General features: G+C 37.4%; 1 non-coding gene across 1 annotated transcript; it reads right to left on the bottom strand.

Annotated features, from left to right (window-relative positions):
• Positions 1 to 8,632: 8,632 nt before the first annotated feature.
• On the bottom strand, positions 8,633 to 8,740 carry LOC112767588 (small nucleolar RNA R71). Its single transcript, XR_003185029.1, has one exon. It is a non-coding gene; the product is annotated as a small nucleolar RNA R71 (small nucleolar RNA).
• Between the last annotated feature and the right edge of the window lie 7,945 nt (positions 8,741 to 16,685).

Genomic DNA, 16,685 nt, shown 5'->3' with positions numbered 1-16,685 from the left:
GAGGAGGCTAGAGCACAACCTCCAACACATGACTTGAACAATGAGGAATGTATAGAAGAAGTTGGTGAGGAAGGAATTGAAATTGAAGAAAGCTACCAAAAGGAAGAGGTTGAAGTTGACGAAGCTTGCCAAGAGGTAGAAGTAGTCAAGGAAGAGCACAAGGGAGTGGAGCTTTCAAGATCATTAAAAACACCTCTCCCCAAGCCATTACCATCCAACACAACATTTAAGTGGATAAAATTCTTACCCTTAAACTTTACCTTCCTACTTGAATATGGTTTGCTTGAGACGGATGGTCAACGTAGAGCTCTTTGTTGCTTTAAGAGCAAAAGGGAGTTGGTTAGTGGTTGGAGTTGTCATGCAAGATTCAATATGGTTGCATGCTCAAAGTTGAAGTGCAAGGATTGGTCTAGAGCTCGATTGAATGGGTCTAGGAAGTTGTTTGGATAACTCAGTGAGAATTCGGATTGCCTACCACCCAGATGGATTTTGATGATCAACTTGAAGACGAGTGTAGAAATAAGATTTGGGATCCCGGCATACAAGGGGATCAACTTTGGGAGCTCAAGGCTTGTGAATAACTTCTTCAAAGCTTGGTGAATTTATTTGGAAATGTTTGAGCTGTAACACCCTAACTATCATAATGTCACGCTTCCGACTGCGCCACTCTGATAGCTCGAGTATTACGACGACTCTTGTAATATTTAATAATAAAATATGAGCCTATATAAAACTTTAACCGAATCTTTAATAAACATACATTCATACTTACAATATAAATTACAATACTCACAGGAACTTCACACACACACACACACACATATATATATATATATATATATATATATATATATATATATATATATATATATACATATTAATTTACAAACATCTCATATCAAAATCCTATCCCTCTTACAAGACTTGCAAGATGTAAGGCGAGGGAAACATAAATACTAAAACAATACAAAGATATCGTATGACAGAAAATAAACAATATATTCTGAACTTCATCATCTGTAACCTGAAAAGAGAAGATCTGTAAGGGAGTGAGAACATCATCCTCGAAAGAGTTCTCACTATAGGGTTGCAGAATTGCGATAATAGGATACGCGAGATAAAATCGTTACAGTGATTAATAACCGCCTTATGCATTTTTTCAAAAGTAAAGGTTTACTATAAGAGAAAAATCCGAAATCTTTTCTGAAAGAGGAATTGTTCATTTCTTAAAATTCAAAAGCCTTTCAAAAGGTTTATCTAAGCTGTACCAAATTAGTTTTTCATACTTTTCCAAACCAGGAACATCAACCATGCATGACCTTCGGCCCACCTCATGATCAACCACGGCCCTAGGCCCAAACAACCCAAACAATAACCAATCACCACATTTCAATAGAGTCTCAATCGCAAACACAAATAGGAAGTTCAAGCACAAACAAATAGTTACTACAAGTAGAATGATAAACCACTATTTTATGGTTTATCTTGTGCTCAATTGAGTGGTTTTTATCAACTCTTTACCTACTTATTCATATAATTTGCATGTTTTACATTTGCCTTCCTAATTATGTGCTTTGATTAAAAACATGCTTCTTTGGCCTTAAGTTCCCTATGTTTAATCCTCTCTTATTACCATTAGATGCCTTGATATGCGTGTTAAGTGATTTCAGAGATTACAGGACAGGAATGGCTCAGAGGATGGAAAGGAAGCATGCAAAAGTGGAAGGAATACAAGAAGTTGGAGAAACTGCTAAACTGTCCAGCCTGACCTCTTCGCACTCAAACGGCTATAACTTTAGCTACAGAGGTCCAAACGACGCGGTTTCAGTTGGGTTGGAAAGCTAACATCCGGGGCTTTGATTTGATATATAATTTCTCATAGCTGCTCCGAAGTTAGGCGATGCGAACGCGTGAATTACGCGCCCGCGTCGCATCTACGAACTTCAATCCGCGCGGACACGTGGACGATGCCTCCGCGTCACTTGCCCACGACCTGAACGTAATAGAAATCGCAGGGGGTGATTTCTGGGCTGTTTTTGACCCAGTTTTCAGCCCAGAACACACATATTAGAGGCTATAAAGTGGGAGAATGCATCCATTCATAATCAAGCTCACAATACAGAATTTTAGGATTAGATGTAGTTTTTAGAGAGAGAGGTTCTCTCCTCTCTCTTAGGATTTAGAATTAGGATTTTTTTCAGTTTATGATTATTTCATCTTTTGCGATCACAGGTTCAATATTTCTTCTATTTATTTTTCTAATTTAATTTATGAACTCTTCCATTTTACATTTGATATCTTTATTAGTATAACTTGAGGTATTTCAGAATTATGATTGCTTTTCTTTATTTATATAAATAATTTGAATTTTTTCCTTTTGGCTTTGGTTGAGTCATTGGAGACACTTGAGTTATCAAACTCATTGTTGACTGAAAATTGGAATTCTTCAAGAATTAATTCGAGATCCAATAACTCTAACTTTTCCCAAGGAGAGACTAGGACTTGAGGAATCAGAATTAATTCATCCACTTAACTTACCTTCATAGTTAGAGGTTAACAAAGTGGGAGAAAAATCCAATTCTAATCACAATTGATAAGGATAGGACTTCCAGTTCTTATACCTTGCCAAGAGATTTTATTTTATTATTTCTATTTTATTCTTCTTATCATTCAACATACTGCTTCCTTACTTTCAAAACCCCCAATTTACAAGACTCATAACCAATAATAAGAACATACGTCCTTGCAATTCTTTGAGAAGACGACCCGAGGTTTGAATACTTCGGTTATCAATTTTAAAGGGGTTTGTTACTTGTGACAACCAAAACCTTTGTAAGAAAGGTTGATTGCTTGGTTTAGTAACTATACTTGCAACGAGAGTTTACTATAACTTCTAAACCATCAATCTTCAGTTCTTTCAAAATGACGCCGTTGCCGGAAATTGCAAACGTGTGCCTTATTATTGGTTATTGTAAATATTTGTTTTTTGCTTGTTTATTTGTTTTTATTTTTGTTTTTATTTTTGTTTTTTCATAAATTAAGAGGTTATTGGTTTTTATTTAGTTATTAAAAATTAAAAAAAAAAAATTTTTTTCTTGATATTTATCTTGATCTTCAAGTTGTTCTTAGTTGTTTTCTTCGTTTTGATCTAAAAATTTTAAGTTTAGTGTCATTTTATTGTATTTCTCTTTCCTCATTAAATTCAAAAATTCAAAATTTAAAACTCAAATTTCAAATTTCAATTTTCAAAATTCAAATTAAAAAAAAATTAAAATTAAAATTTCAAAATTTCAAATTTCAATTTTAAAAATTCAAATTTAAAAATTTAAAATTCAAATTTTAAATTTAAAAAAATTTTAAAATTTCAAATTTTAAATTTCAAAATTCAAATATTTTTCAAAAATCATATCTTTTTCAAAATCTTATCTTATCTTATTTCAAAAATCAAATTTCAAAATTCAAATTTCAAAAATTTAAAATTCAAAATTTCAAATTTCAAATTCCAAAATTTAAATTTCAATAACCTTTTTAATTTAAAATTTGTTTTTATTTTTGTTTTTTTAATTTTTATTTACTATTATGAGTTCTCACCCCTCTCGCTTTGAGTTTGGTTCCAATGCTGTTGCAAGGAATGGAAATTATAACAGGAACATGCATCAAGGTCAAAACAATCAGAGATGGAAGGAGCCACGAGGATCTGATCAACCCTTCCGGCAACAACACCTTCCACAATACCACAGACAAAGACCATTCTGCGATGCATACCAAGATGATAGATATGATGGACCCCCATCATATGCCTATGAACCTCCTCAACATAGCTTTGAACCACCACACTCACAAGCCAACTACCACCATTCACCTCCATATGACCATAACCCGTATCCACCATACCAACCACCTTATGAACCAAATGAACCATACATAGAACCACCCTCATTCCAACACAATTACTCCCAAGAACCACCACCTCCCTATACATCATGCTCATCTCCATCACCCCAAGAATCAACGGAGCGACTCAAGGAAACATTTGAAAAATTTAATGCAACCCTTCACCAATTGAATCAAGCAATAAATCAATTATCTTCTCGATGTTCGGACACTCAAGAAACCCCCATGGCTTCATGTGGACAATCTAATGAAGAACATAGCATGAAGGAGATATTAGAAACTCCAGCGGACAGTACGGAGCATGACTTTGTGCTGGAACAAGTGGAGGAAGCTGTAATTATTGAAGAGGAAGAAGTGGTTGTAGACTTAGGAGATGCTGACCCTCCATGGGAAAGTCAGGTTATGGAACCTACTTCCAAGGCAATTGAAATTGATGCTGAGGAGGGTGTACAACCTCCAAGGCATACCATGGTTGAAGACTTGGAAGAGGTTGATCAAGAAATGGAGACTAAAGAAGCAGAAGCACAGCCTCCCATGCCCTTGGTGAGCAATGAAGAAAAGATTGAACTGGAAGAAAGCTACCAAGAGGAAGAGGTTAAAATTGAAGAAGCTTGTAAAGAGGTGGTGATGAGCGGATAATTTATATGCTTTTTGGCATTGTTTTTAGTATATTTTTAGTAGGATCTAGTTACTTTTAGGGATATTTTCATTAGTTTTTATGTTAAATTCACATTTCTGGACTTTACTATGAGTTTGTGTGTTTTTCTGTTATTTCAGATATTTTCTGGCTGAAATTGAGGGACTTGAGCAAAAATCAGATTCAGAGGTTGAAGAAGGATTGCTGATGCTGTTGGATTCTGACCTCCCTGTACTCAAAGTGGGTTTTCTGGAGCTACAAAATTCAAATTGGCGCGCTTCCAATTGCGTTGGAACGTAGACATCCAGGGCTTTCCAGCAATATATAATAATCCATACTTTGGCCGAGTTTAGATGACGCAAAAGGGCGTTGAACGCCAGTTCTACGCTGCAGTCTGGAGTTAAACGCCAGAAACACGTCACAAGCCAGAGTTGAACGCCAGAAACACGTTACAAACTGGCGTTCAACTCCAAGGATGACCTCTCCACGTGTAAACTTCAAGCTCAGCCCAAGCACACACCAAGTGGGCCCTGGAAGTGGATTTATGCATCAATTACTTACTTCTGTAAACCCTAGTAGCTAGTTTAGTATAAATAGGACTTTTTACTATTGTATTAGACATCTTGGGACGTTTAGTTCTTAGATCATGGGGGCTGGCCATTCAGCCATGCCTGAACCTTTCACTTATGTATTTTCAACGGTAGAGTTTCTACACTCCATAGATTAAGGTGTGAAGCTCTGCTGTTCCTCATGAATTAATGCAAAGTACTACTGTTTTCTATTCAATTCAACTTATTCCGCTTCTAAGATATCCATTCGCACCCAAGAACATGATGAATGTGATGAATATGTGACGCTCATCATCATTCTCACTTATGAACGCGTGCCTGACAAACACTTCCGTTCTACACGCAACCAAGCTAGAATGAGTATCTCTTAGATATCTAATACAGGGGACCGAGTCTGAGTTATTAGTATCTTCGTGGTATAAGTTAGAACCCATGGATGGCCATTCCTGAGATCCGGAAAGTCTAAACCTTGTCTGTGGTATTCCGAGTAGGATCAGGGAAGGGATGGCTGTGACGAACTTCAAACTCGCGAGTGCTGGGCGTAGTGACAGACGCAAAAGGATAGTAAATCCTATTCCAGTGTGATCGAGAACCTCCAGATGATTAGCCATGCCATGACAGAGCATTTGGACCATTTTTACAAGAGAGGATGGGATGTAGCCATTGACAACGGTGATGCCCTTACAGAAAGCTTGCCATGGAAAGGGGTAAGACTGATTGGATGAAGACAGCAGGAAAGCAGAAGTTCAGAAGAATGAAAGCATCTCTATACGCTTATCTGAAATTCTCACCAATGATACACATAAGTATCTTTATCTTTATTTTCTGTTTATATATTATTAATCTTCAAAAACTCCATAACCATTTGATATCCGCCTGACTGAGATTTACAAGGTGACCATAGCTTGCTTCATACCAACAATCTCCGTGGGATCGACCCTTACTCACGTAAGGTTTTATTACTTGGACGACCCAGTGCACTTGCTGGTTAGTTGTGCGAAGTTGTGAAGTTATGTTTGGACCATGGTATTATGCACCAGTTTGTTGGCGCCATTGCCAGGGAGAAAACGAACAACAAATTTTACAACCTCAGGGATCACAATTTCGCATACCAGGTTTTTGGCACCATTGCCGGGGATTATTCAAGTTTGGACAACTGACGGTTCATCTTGTTGCTCAGATTAGGTAATTTTCTTCTTATTTTGTTTTCAAAAAGTTTTCAAAAATCTTTCAAAAAAAATTTTCCTTTAGTTTTGAAAAAAAATTTATAAATCTTTTCAAAAATATATTTTTCTTCAGAATTTTTAGAAATGAATTCTAGAGTTTCATGAAGCATGTGAAGCCTAGCTGGCTGTAAAGCCATGTCTAAATTTATTTGGACTGGGGCTTCCAACGCAACATTATCAAGAGCAAGCCAGTTGTTGCTAATCCACCTGCTGCTGTTCCTGATCCACCTGATTTACATGCTAAAGCTTGACTGGCCATTAAGCCATGTCTAACCCTCAGATTGGAGCTTTAGACTAAAGAGCACAAGATTCCTGGAATTCATATTAAAAATTTTGGAATCCTTATTTTTCTTTTTCACATTAATTTGCGAAAAAATCCAAAAAAAATTTAGAAAATCATAAAAATAAAAAATATTTTGTGTTTCTTGTTTGAGTCTTAAGTCAATTTTTAAGTTTGGTGTCAATTGTATTTTTTTTTTTTAAAAATTTGATGCACTTTTCGAAAATTCATGCATTCATAATGTTCTTCATGATCTTCAAGTTGTTCCTGGCCAGTCTTCTTGTTTGATCTTGATGTTTTCTTGTTTTGTGTCTTTTCTTGTTTTTCATGTGCATTTTTGCATTCATAGTGTCTGAACATGAAAGATTTCTAAGTTTGGTGTCTTGCATGTTTTCTTTGCATTGAAAATTTTTCAAAAATATGTTCTTGATGTTCATCATGATCTTCAAAGTGTTCTTGGTGTTCATCTTGACATTCATAGCATTCTTGCATGCATTCATTGTTTTGATCCATAACTTTCATGCATTGAGTCTTTTTCATGTTTTTCTCTTTCATCATTGAAAATTCAAAAAAAAATATCTTTCCCTTTTTCACTCATAAATTTCGAAAATTTGGATTGACTTTTTTAAAAATTTTTAAAATCTAGTTGTTTTTATGAGTCAAATCAAAATTTCAATTTAAAAATCTTATCTTTTTCAAAAATCAAATCTTTTTCATTTTTTATTTATTTTCGAAAATTATAAAAATATTTTTCAAAAATCGTTTTCTTAATTTTATATCATATTTTCAAAAATCACATCATCAATTAATGTTTTGATTCAAAAATTTCAAGTTTATTACTTACTTGTTAAGAAAGATTCAAACTTTAAGTTCTAGAATTATATCTTGTGATTTCTTATGAATCAAGTCATTAATTGTGATTTTAAAAATCAAATCTTTTTCAAAAACTAATTCTAATCATATCTTTCTATCATATCTTTTTTTAAAAATCTTATCTTTTTCAAAAATTTGATTTTCAAATATCTTTTCTAACTTCTTATCTTCTTATCTTTTCAAAATTGATTTTCAATTCTTTTTCAACTAACTAATTGACTTTTTGTTTGTTTCTTATCTTTTTCAAAACTACCTAACTAACTCTCTCTCTAATTTTCGAAAATATCTCCCTCTTTTTCAAAAATTCTTTTTAATTAACTAATTGTTTCAATTTTCAATTTTAATTTGATTTCATTCCTAATTTTCAAAAATCACTAACCCCTTTTCAAATTTTTATTTTCGAAAATCCTCTTTCTCTCTCATCTCCTTCTATTTATTTATTCATCTACTAACACTTCATCTCACACAAATTTGAACCCCTCTTCCATCTGTGTTCGAATTTTCTCTACTTCCCTTCTTTACATTACATTCTTTTCTTCTTCTACTCACACAGGGGAACCTCTATACTTGGGCAAAAAGGATCCCTATTATTATTATTTTTCTGTTCCCTCTTTTTCATATGAGCAGGAGCAAGGACAAGAACATTCTTGTTAAAGCAGACCCTGAACTTGAAAGGACTCTGAAGAGGAAACTAAGAGAAGCTAAAATACAACAATCCAGAGATAACCTAACAGAAATTTTTGAACAAGAAGAGGAGATGGCAGCCGAAAATAATAATAATTCAAGGAGGATGCTTGGTGACTTTACTGCACCTAATTCCAACTTACATGGAAGAAGCATCTCCATCCCTACCATTAGAGCAAACAATTTTGAGCTGAAACCTCAATTAGTTTCTCTGATGCAACAAAACTGCAAATTTCATGGACTTCCACCTGAAGATCCTTTTCAGTTCTTAACTGAATTCTTGCAGATCTGTGATACTGTTAAGACTAATAGAGTAGATCCTGAAGTCTACAGGCTCATGCTTTTCCCTTTTGCTGTAAGAGACAGAGCTAGAGTGTGGTTGGACTCTCAACCCAAAGATAGCCTGAACTCTTGGGATAAGCTGGTCACGGCTTTCTTAGCCAAGTTTTTTCCTCCTCAAAAGCTTAGTAAGCTTAGAGTGGATGTTCAAACCTTCAAACAAAAAGAAGGTGAATCCCTCTATGAAGCTTGGGAGAGATACAAGCAACTGACCAAAAAGTGTCCTTCTGACATGCTTTCAGAATGGACTATCCTGGATATATTCTATGATGGTGTGTCTGAATTAGCTAAGATGTCATTGGATACTTCTGCAGGTGGATCCATTCACCTAAAGAAAACGCCTGCAGAAGCTTAAGAACTCATTGACATGGTTGCTAATAACCAGTTCATGTACACTTCTGAGAGGAATTCTATGAGTAATGGGATGCCTCAGAAGAAGGGAGTTCTTGAAATTTATACTCTGAATGCCATATTGGCTCAGAAAAAAATATTGACTCAGCAAGTCGATATGATTTCTCAGAGTCTGAATGGAATGTAAGATACATCCAACAGCACTCAAGAGGCATCTTCTGAAGAAGAAGCTTATGATCCTGAGAACCCTGCAATAGTAGAGGTGAATTACATGGGTGAACCCTATGGAAACACCTATAACCCCTCATGGAGAAATCACCCAAATTTCTCATGGAAGGATCAATAAAAGCCTCAACAAGGCTTTAATAATGGTGGAAGAAACAGGTTTAACAATAGTAAACCTTTTCCATCATCCACTCAGCATCAGATAGAGAATTCTGAGCAGAATCCATCTAGCTTAGCAAGTTTAATCTCTGATCTATCTAAGGCCACTGTGAGTTTCATGAATAAAACAAGGTCCTCCATTAGAAATTTGGAAGCATAAGTGGGCCAGCTGAGTAAAAGGATCACTGAAATCCCTCCTAGTACTCTCCCAAGCAATACAGAAGAAAATCCAAAAGGAAAGTGCAAGACCATTGAATTGACCATCATGGCCGAACCCACAGGAGAGGAGAAGGACGTGAATCCCAAGAAAGAAGACCTCCTGGGACGTCCAGTGATCAATAAGGAGTTTTCCTCTGAGGAAACAAAGGACTCTGAGGCTCATCTAGAGACCATAGAGACTCCATTGAACCTCCTTACGCCCTTCATGAGATCTAATGAGTATTCTTCTTTTGAAGAGAATGAGGATGTTACTGAAGAGCAAGTTGCCAAGTTCCTTGGTGCAATCATGAAGCTGAATGCCAATTTATTTGGTAATGAGACTTGGGGAGATGAACCTCCCCTGTTCACCAATGAACTAAATGCATTGGATCAACTGAGATTGCCTCAGAAGAAACAGGATCCTGGAAAGTTCCTAATACCTTGTACCATAGGCACCATAACCTTTGAGAAGGCTCTATGTGACCTTGGGTCAGGAATAAACCTCATGCCACTCTCTGTAATGGAGAAACTGGGAATCTTTGAGGTGCAAGCTGCTAAAATCTCATTAGAGATGGCAGACAACTCAAGAAAAGAGGCTTATGGACAGGTAGAGGAAGTGTTAGTAAAGGTTGAAGGCCTTTACATCCCTGCTGATTTCATAATCCTAGATACTGGGAAGGATGAGGAAGAATCCATCATCCTTGGAAGACCCTTCCTAGCCACAACAAGAGCTGTGATTGATGTTAACAGAGGTGAACTAGTCCTTGAATTGAATGAGGACTCCGTTGAGTTTAAAACTCAAGGACATCCTTCTGTAAACCTGGAAAAGAGGCATAGTAAGCTTCTCTCAAAACAGAGTCAACCAGAGCCCCCACAGTCAAACTCTAAGTTTGGTGTTGGGGAGTCTCAACAATGCTCTGAACATCTGTGAGGCTCCATGAGAGCCCACTGTCAAGCTATTGACATTAAAGAAGCGCTTGTTGGGAGGCAACCCAATTTTTATTTATCTAATTATATTTTTTTTATTAGTTATATGTCTTCATAGGTTCATGATCATATGGAGTCACAAAAACAACTGAAAAAATTGAAGAAAAATCAAAAACAGCATAAAAAAATAGCACACCCTGGAGGAGGAGTTCACTGGCGTTTAAACGCCAGTAAGGAGCATCTGGCTGGCGTACAACGCCAGAACAGAGCATGGATCTGGCGCTGAACGCCAGAAACGAGCATAAAACTGGCGTTCAACGCCAGAAACATGCTGCATCTGGGCATTGAACACCCAGAACAAGCATCAGTTCGGCGTTTAAACGCCAGAATTGCATGCAAAGGCATTTTACATGCCTAATTGGTGCAGGGATGTAAATCCTGACACCTCAAGATCTGTGGACCTCACAGGATCATCTCAGGATCTGTGGACCCCACAGGATCCCCACCTTCCCTCCTCATAATCCTAGTTTTTTTCACATCTTCTTCATCTATTCTTTCTTCTTTTGCTCGAGGGCGAGCAACACTCTAAGTTTGGTGTGGTAAAAGCATTGCTTATTTTGCTTTTCCATAACCATTGATGGCACCTAAGGCCAGAGAAACCTCAAAAATAAAAAGAGAGAAGAGAAAAGGGAAGACAAAAGCTTCCACCTCCAAGTCATGGGAGATGGAGAGATTTATGTAAAGGATCTATAGCTCAGTCGTAGAACATTTGACTGCAAATCAAGAGATCCCTCAGATACCTCAGGGGATACATTTTCCCCCACACAATTATTGGGAGCAACTAAGGATAGGAGCACCAAAATCACTAGGGATCAAGCAACAGAGACAAGGAAGAGACATAGAAGAGCTCAAGGACATCATTGGTTCCTCAAGGAGAAAATGCCACCATCACTAAGGTGGACTCATTCCTTCTTCTTAAACTTTCTATTTTTCATTTTCTTATGTTAAATGTTTATCTATGTTTGTGTCTTTATTACATGATCATTAATGTCTAAGTGTCTATGCCTTAAAGTAGTGAATATGAATCCATCACCTCTCTTAAATGAAAAATGTTTTAATTCAAAAGAACAAGAAGTACATGAGTTTCGAATTTATCCTTGAACTTAGTTTAATTATTTTGATGTGGTGACAACACTCTTTGTTTTCTGAATGAATGCTTGAACAGTGCATATGTCTTTTGAATTTGATGTTTAAGAATGTTAAATATGTTGGCTCTTGAAAGAATGATGACAAGGAGACATGTTATTTGATAATCTGAAAAATCATAAAAATGATTCTTGAAGCAAGAAAAAGCAGTGAATACAAAAGCTTGCAGAAAAAAAATAGCGAAAAAATAGAAAAAAAAAAGAAAAAGCAAGCAGAAAAAGCCAAAGCTCTTAAAACCAAAAGGCAAGAGCAAAAAGCCAGTAACCCTTAAAACTAAAAGGCAAGGGTAAATAAAAAGGATCCTAAGGCTTTGAGCATCAGTGGATAGGAGGGCCTAAAGGAATAAAATCCTGGCCTAAGCGGCTAAACCAAGCTGTCCCTAACCATGTGCTTGTGGCGTGAAGGTGTCAAGTGAAAACTTGAGACTGAGCGGTTAAAGTCAAGGTCCAAAGCAAAAGAAGAGTGTGCTTAAGAACCCTGGACACCTCTAATTGGGGACTTTAGCAAAGATGAGTCACAATCTGAAAAGGTTCACCCAATTATGTGTCTGTGGCATTTATGTATCCGGTGGTAATACTGGAAAACAAAGTGCTTAAGGCCACGACCAAGACTCATAAAGTAGCTGTGTTCAAGAATCAACATACTGAACTAGGAGAATCAATAACTCTATCTGAACTCTGAGTTCTTATAGATGCCAATCATTCTGAACCTCAGTGGATAAAGTGAGATGCCAAAACTATTCAAGAGGCAAAAAGCTACAAGTCCCGCTCATCTAATTGGAGCTATATTTCATTGATAGTTTGGAATTTATAGTATATTCTCTTCTTTTTATCCTATTTGATTTTCAGTTGCTTGGGGACAAGCAACAATTTAAGTTTGGTGTTGTGATGAGCGGATAATTTATACGCTTTTTGGCATTGTTTTTAGTAGGATCTAGTTACTTTTAGGGATGTTTTTATTAGTTTTTATGTTAAATTCACATTTCTGGACTTTACTATGAGTTTGTGTGTTTTTCTATGATTTCAGGTATTTTCTGGCTGAAATTGAGGGACTTGAGCAAAAATCAGATTCAGAGGTTGAAGAAGGACTGCTGATGCTGTTGGATTCTGACCTCCCTTCACTCAAAGTGGATTTTCGGAAGCTACAGAACTCAAAATGGCGCGCTTCCAATTGCATTGGAAAGTAGACATCCAGAGCTTTCCAGAAAAATATAATAGTCCATACTTTGGCCGAGTTTAGACGATGCAAAAGGGCGTTGAACGCCAGTTTTACGTTGTAGTCTAGAGTTAAACGCCAGAAACACATCACAAGCCAGAGTTGAACGCCAGAAACATGTTACAAACTGGCGTTCAACTCCAAGGATGACCTCTCCACGTGTAAACTTCAAGCTCAGCCCAAGCACACACCAAGTGGTCCCCAAAAGTGGATTTATGCATCAATTACTTACTTCTGTAAACCCTAGTAGCTAGTTTAGTATAAATAGGACTTTTTACTATTGTATTAGACATCTTGGGACGTTTAATTCTTAGATCATGGGGGCTGGCCATTCGGCCATGCCTGAACCTTTCACTTATGTATTTTCAACGGTAGAGTTTCTACACTCCATAGATTAAGGTGTGAATCTCTGCTGTTCCTCATGAATTAATGCAAAGTACTACTATTTTCTATTCAATTCAACTTATTCCGCTTCTAAGATATCCATTCGCACCCAAGAACATGATGAATGTGATGATTATGTGACGCTCATCATCATTCTCACTTATGAACGCGTGCCTGACAAACACTTCCGTTCTACATGCAACCAAGCTAGAATGAGTATCTCTTAGATATCTAATACAGGGGACCGAGTCCGAGTTATTAGTATCTTCGTGGTATAAGTTAGAACCCATGGATGGCCATTCCTGAGATCCAGAAAGTCTAAACCTTGTCTGTGGTATTCCGAGTAGGATCTGGGAAGGGATGGCTGTGACGAACTTCAAACTCGCGAGTGCTGGGCGTAGTGACAGACGCAAAAGGATAGTAAATCCTATTCCAGTATGATCGAGAACCTCCAGATGATTAGCCATGCCGTGACAGAGCATTTGGACCACTTTCATAAGAGAGGATGGGATGTAGCCATTGACAACAGTGATGCCCTTACAAAAAGCTTGCCATGGAAAGGGGTAAGACTGATTGGATGAAGACAGCAGGAAAGCAGAAGTTCAGAAGAATGAAAGCATCTCTATACGTTTATCTAAAATTCTCACCAATTATATACATAAGTATCTTTATCTTTATTTTCTATTTATTTATTATTAATCTTCAAAAACTCCATAACCATTTGATATCCGCCTGACTGAGATTTACAAGGTGACCATAGCTTGCTTCATACCAACAATCTTCGACCCTTACTCACGTAAGGTTTTATTACTTGGACGACCCAGTGCAATTGCTGGTTACTTGTGCGAAGTTGTGAAGTTATGTTTGGACCATGGTATTGTGCATCAGTTTGTTGGCGCCATTGCCAGGGAGAAAACGAACAACAAATTTTACAACCTCAGGGATCACAATTTCGCATACCAGGTGGAAGTTGTCAAAGAAGAGCACAAGGGAGTGGAGCTGGAAATCAACTTGCCAAAGTTGTTAGAGACCCCTCCCCCTAAGTTTCCATCATCCTTTACAACATTCAAGTGGGTGAAATTCATATCCCTTAGCTTTCTAATTCCACTTGAATATGGGCTACTGGAGACAGATGGTCAACTTAGAGCTTTTTGTGGCATTAAGAGTAAGAGGAAGATGGTCAGTGGTAAGAATTGTCCTGCTAGGTTCATTATGGTTGGAAGCTTTAAGTTTAAACGCAAAGGTTGGTGTAGAGCTCAACTGAATGGGTCTAGGAAGATGTTTGGGTGCTTACGTGAGAATCCAGACTGCTTGCCACCCGGATGGAACAATATTGCTCAACCAGAAGACGGGTGCAAAAGCAAGGTTTGGGATCCTGGAATCTGCTCTGACATTCAACACCCCGGAGGCCTGAGAACCTGTTTGAAACTGCTCCAGGGCTTTACATGCCTTGTCTGGGACCCCAGAGGCTGTTGGAATTCTAAACACTGGTGGAGATTCCTGGATGAATACAAGCATAAGCCACCATAACAGGGAGCTCACCAAATGTCCAACTTAAGGACTCTAACTAAAAGTACTAGGTGGAAGATAACCCACCATGGTATAATCGTTCCTTTCTCAATTTTAATTTTATTTCATTTTGTTTGTTTTTCGTTTTATTTTATTCTATTTTTATTGAACCTGGATTTATTCATACCATCCACATCTGCATTTTACATTCTGCATACTACATATTGCAGATTAAAAAAAAAAGCACGCACGCGACGCGGTAGCATTGCTGACGTGTTCGCATCACCAGTGCATTGGGAAGAAAAGAAATCGAACAGAGAGTCACGCGAGAGCGTGGCTGGAGGCGCGCCTTTAGCATAATCTGACCCCACGCAACCGCGTCATGTGGCAAAAGAGCCTCCCACGCGTCCGCGTCCCCCACACGACCGCGTGACTTTATGGAATCGACGTAAATGGGTGTATGGTAGAATGTTAGGCTGGAATGTGGCTGGAATGGTGCTAGCAGCACAAGGCCCACCACGCGAAAGCGTCACCCACGCGTCCGCGTCATATTGGAAATAGGGCCACCCGCGCGATCGCGTCAACCACGTGACCGCGTCACCCAAAATTCTGGCGAAAAGAGTTTCGAACAGAGAGTTGTGCGAACGCGAGGCTGCACTCGCACCAATCGCACAAATCAGGCCATGCGATCGCGTGACCCACGCGTCCGCGTCACCTGACCTTATCGCGCACCACGCGACCGCGTCACCCACGCGTCCGCGTCGCCTGCGACGCACAACTTATCCAGATCAGCGCCAATTATCTTATCTTTTCTTTTCTAATCCTAATTTCTTCTATCTTTTCTTCTTTCTTTCTTACTTTATTTCTTTCACTTCTCATTCTTCTTATCTTTCTTTTTATTTTACTTAATTTATTTGCATATTTTATTCATTGCATTTTAATTTTGTGCATATTTTTATTTTCTTTTCTAAATTTATTATTTTTTCATTGGTGTTCAAATGTTCTTATTCAACTGTTACATCTTTTCTGGTATTTTCTTGGTGCTTAGTGACTTGTTTGATTCTGATTAAGTAATATTATTTAAATCAATACCAATCTTTTATATCTGTATTACTTTTGCATTGACATGAATTTATATTATCTCTCCGTCTCCACTCTCTTCCCCATTGTTGCAAATTTTGCACCATTGGTATGCCATGTGCTTCTATTGTTTTCTCACGTACATGTTGAAGCTTCCATGTAAATGAGACCCTTATTATTTGACATTAACACCCATATTTTATTTATGTTCTTATCTTTATTTTTGGGTTACTTTCTTTCTTTTTCTCTTCTTTCAGGATGGCCACCGAGGAAGGGAAAGGGAAAGCTTCTAACTTGGGAGACAGGCAAGTCAATCTGCACAATCTATAGAGAAAGACATCAGTTGGAACAACCCATCCACTTGTACATCTTAGCATGCACCGAGGACGGTGCAATCTTTAAGTGTGGGGAGGTCGATACCGATCTCCATGGGTTAGCTATTTCTTCTTCTCAACACCATTGTCTTATTTTCTTTGTTAATTCATTGTTGCATTTGCATATTTGACTGCATGTTTATTTGATTCTGTGCATTTAGTCACTACTTGGTTGAAGTAATATTTTCTTTTTCAAGAAATTTTTATAGTACTTCACTAATTTAAATTGAAAAATTTTGTGATAAATTTATTTGAAGTTGTATTTGGAACATGGTTTTTGAGTCAAAGAACACACAACCTGTGAGATTTTGAGCTTACTTACATGGTTACATTATTTAACCATAAATTTTTATTCTTGTGTGTTTTCTTCTCTATAATTGCAATCTTTGCTTTGTTCCATTCTATATGTCCACTATTTAGTGTATTTACATGCTTGCATATGATTGAGGCCATTATTTGTTATTAGCTCACTTATCCCAAATAAGCCTACCTTATACATCACCCTTGTTAGCCACTTTGAACTTTTTACCCCTTCTATTTTCATAACCACATTAC

Source organism: Arachis hypogaea, chromosome 17 (genome assembly GCF_003086295.3).
Source record: "Arachis hypogaea cultivar Tifrunner chromosome 17, arahy.Tifrunner.gnm2.J5K5, whole genome shotgun sequence".
In the NCBI taxonomy this organism is placed as follows: Eukaryota; Viridiplantae; Streptophyta; class Magnoliopsida; order Fabales; family Fabaceae; genus Arachis; species Arachis hypogaea.
Note: the sequence above shows the minus strand (reverse complement) of the source record. Positions and strands in the feature narration are given on the sequence as shown.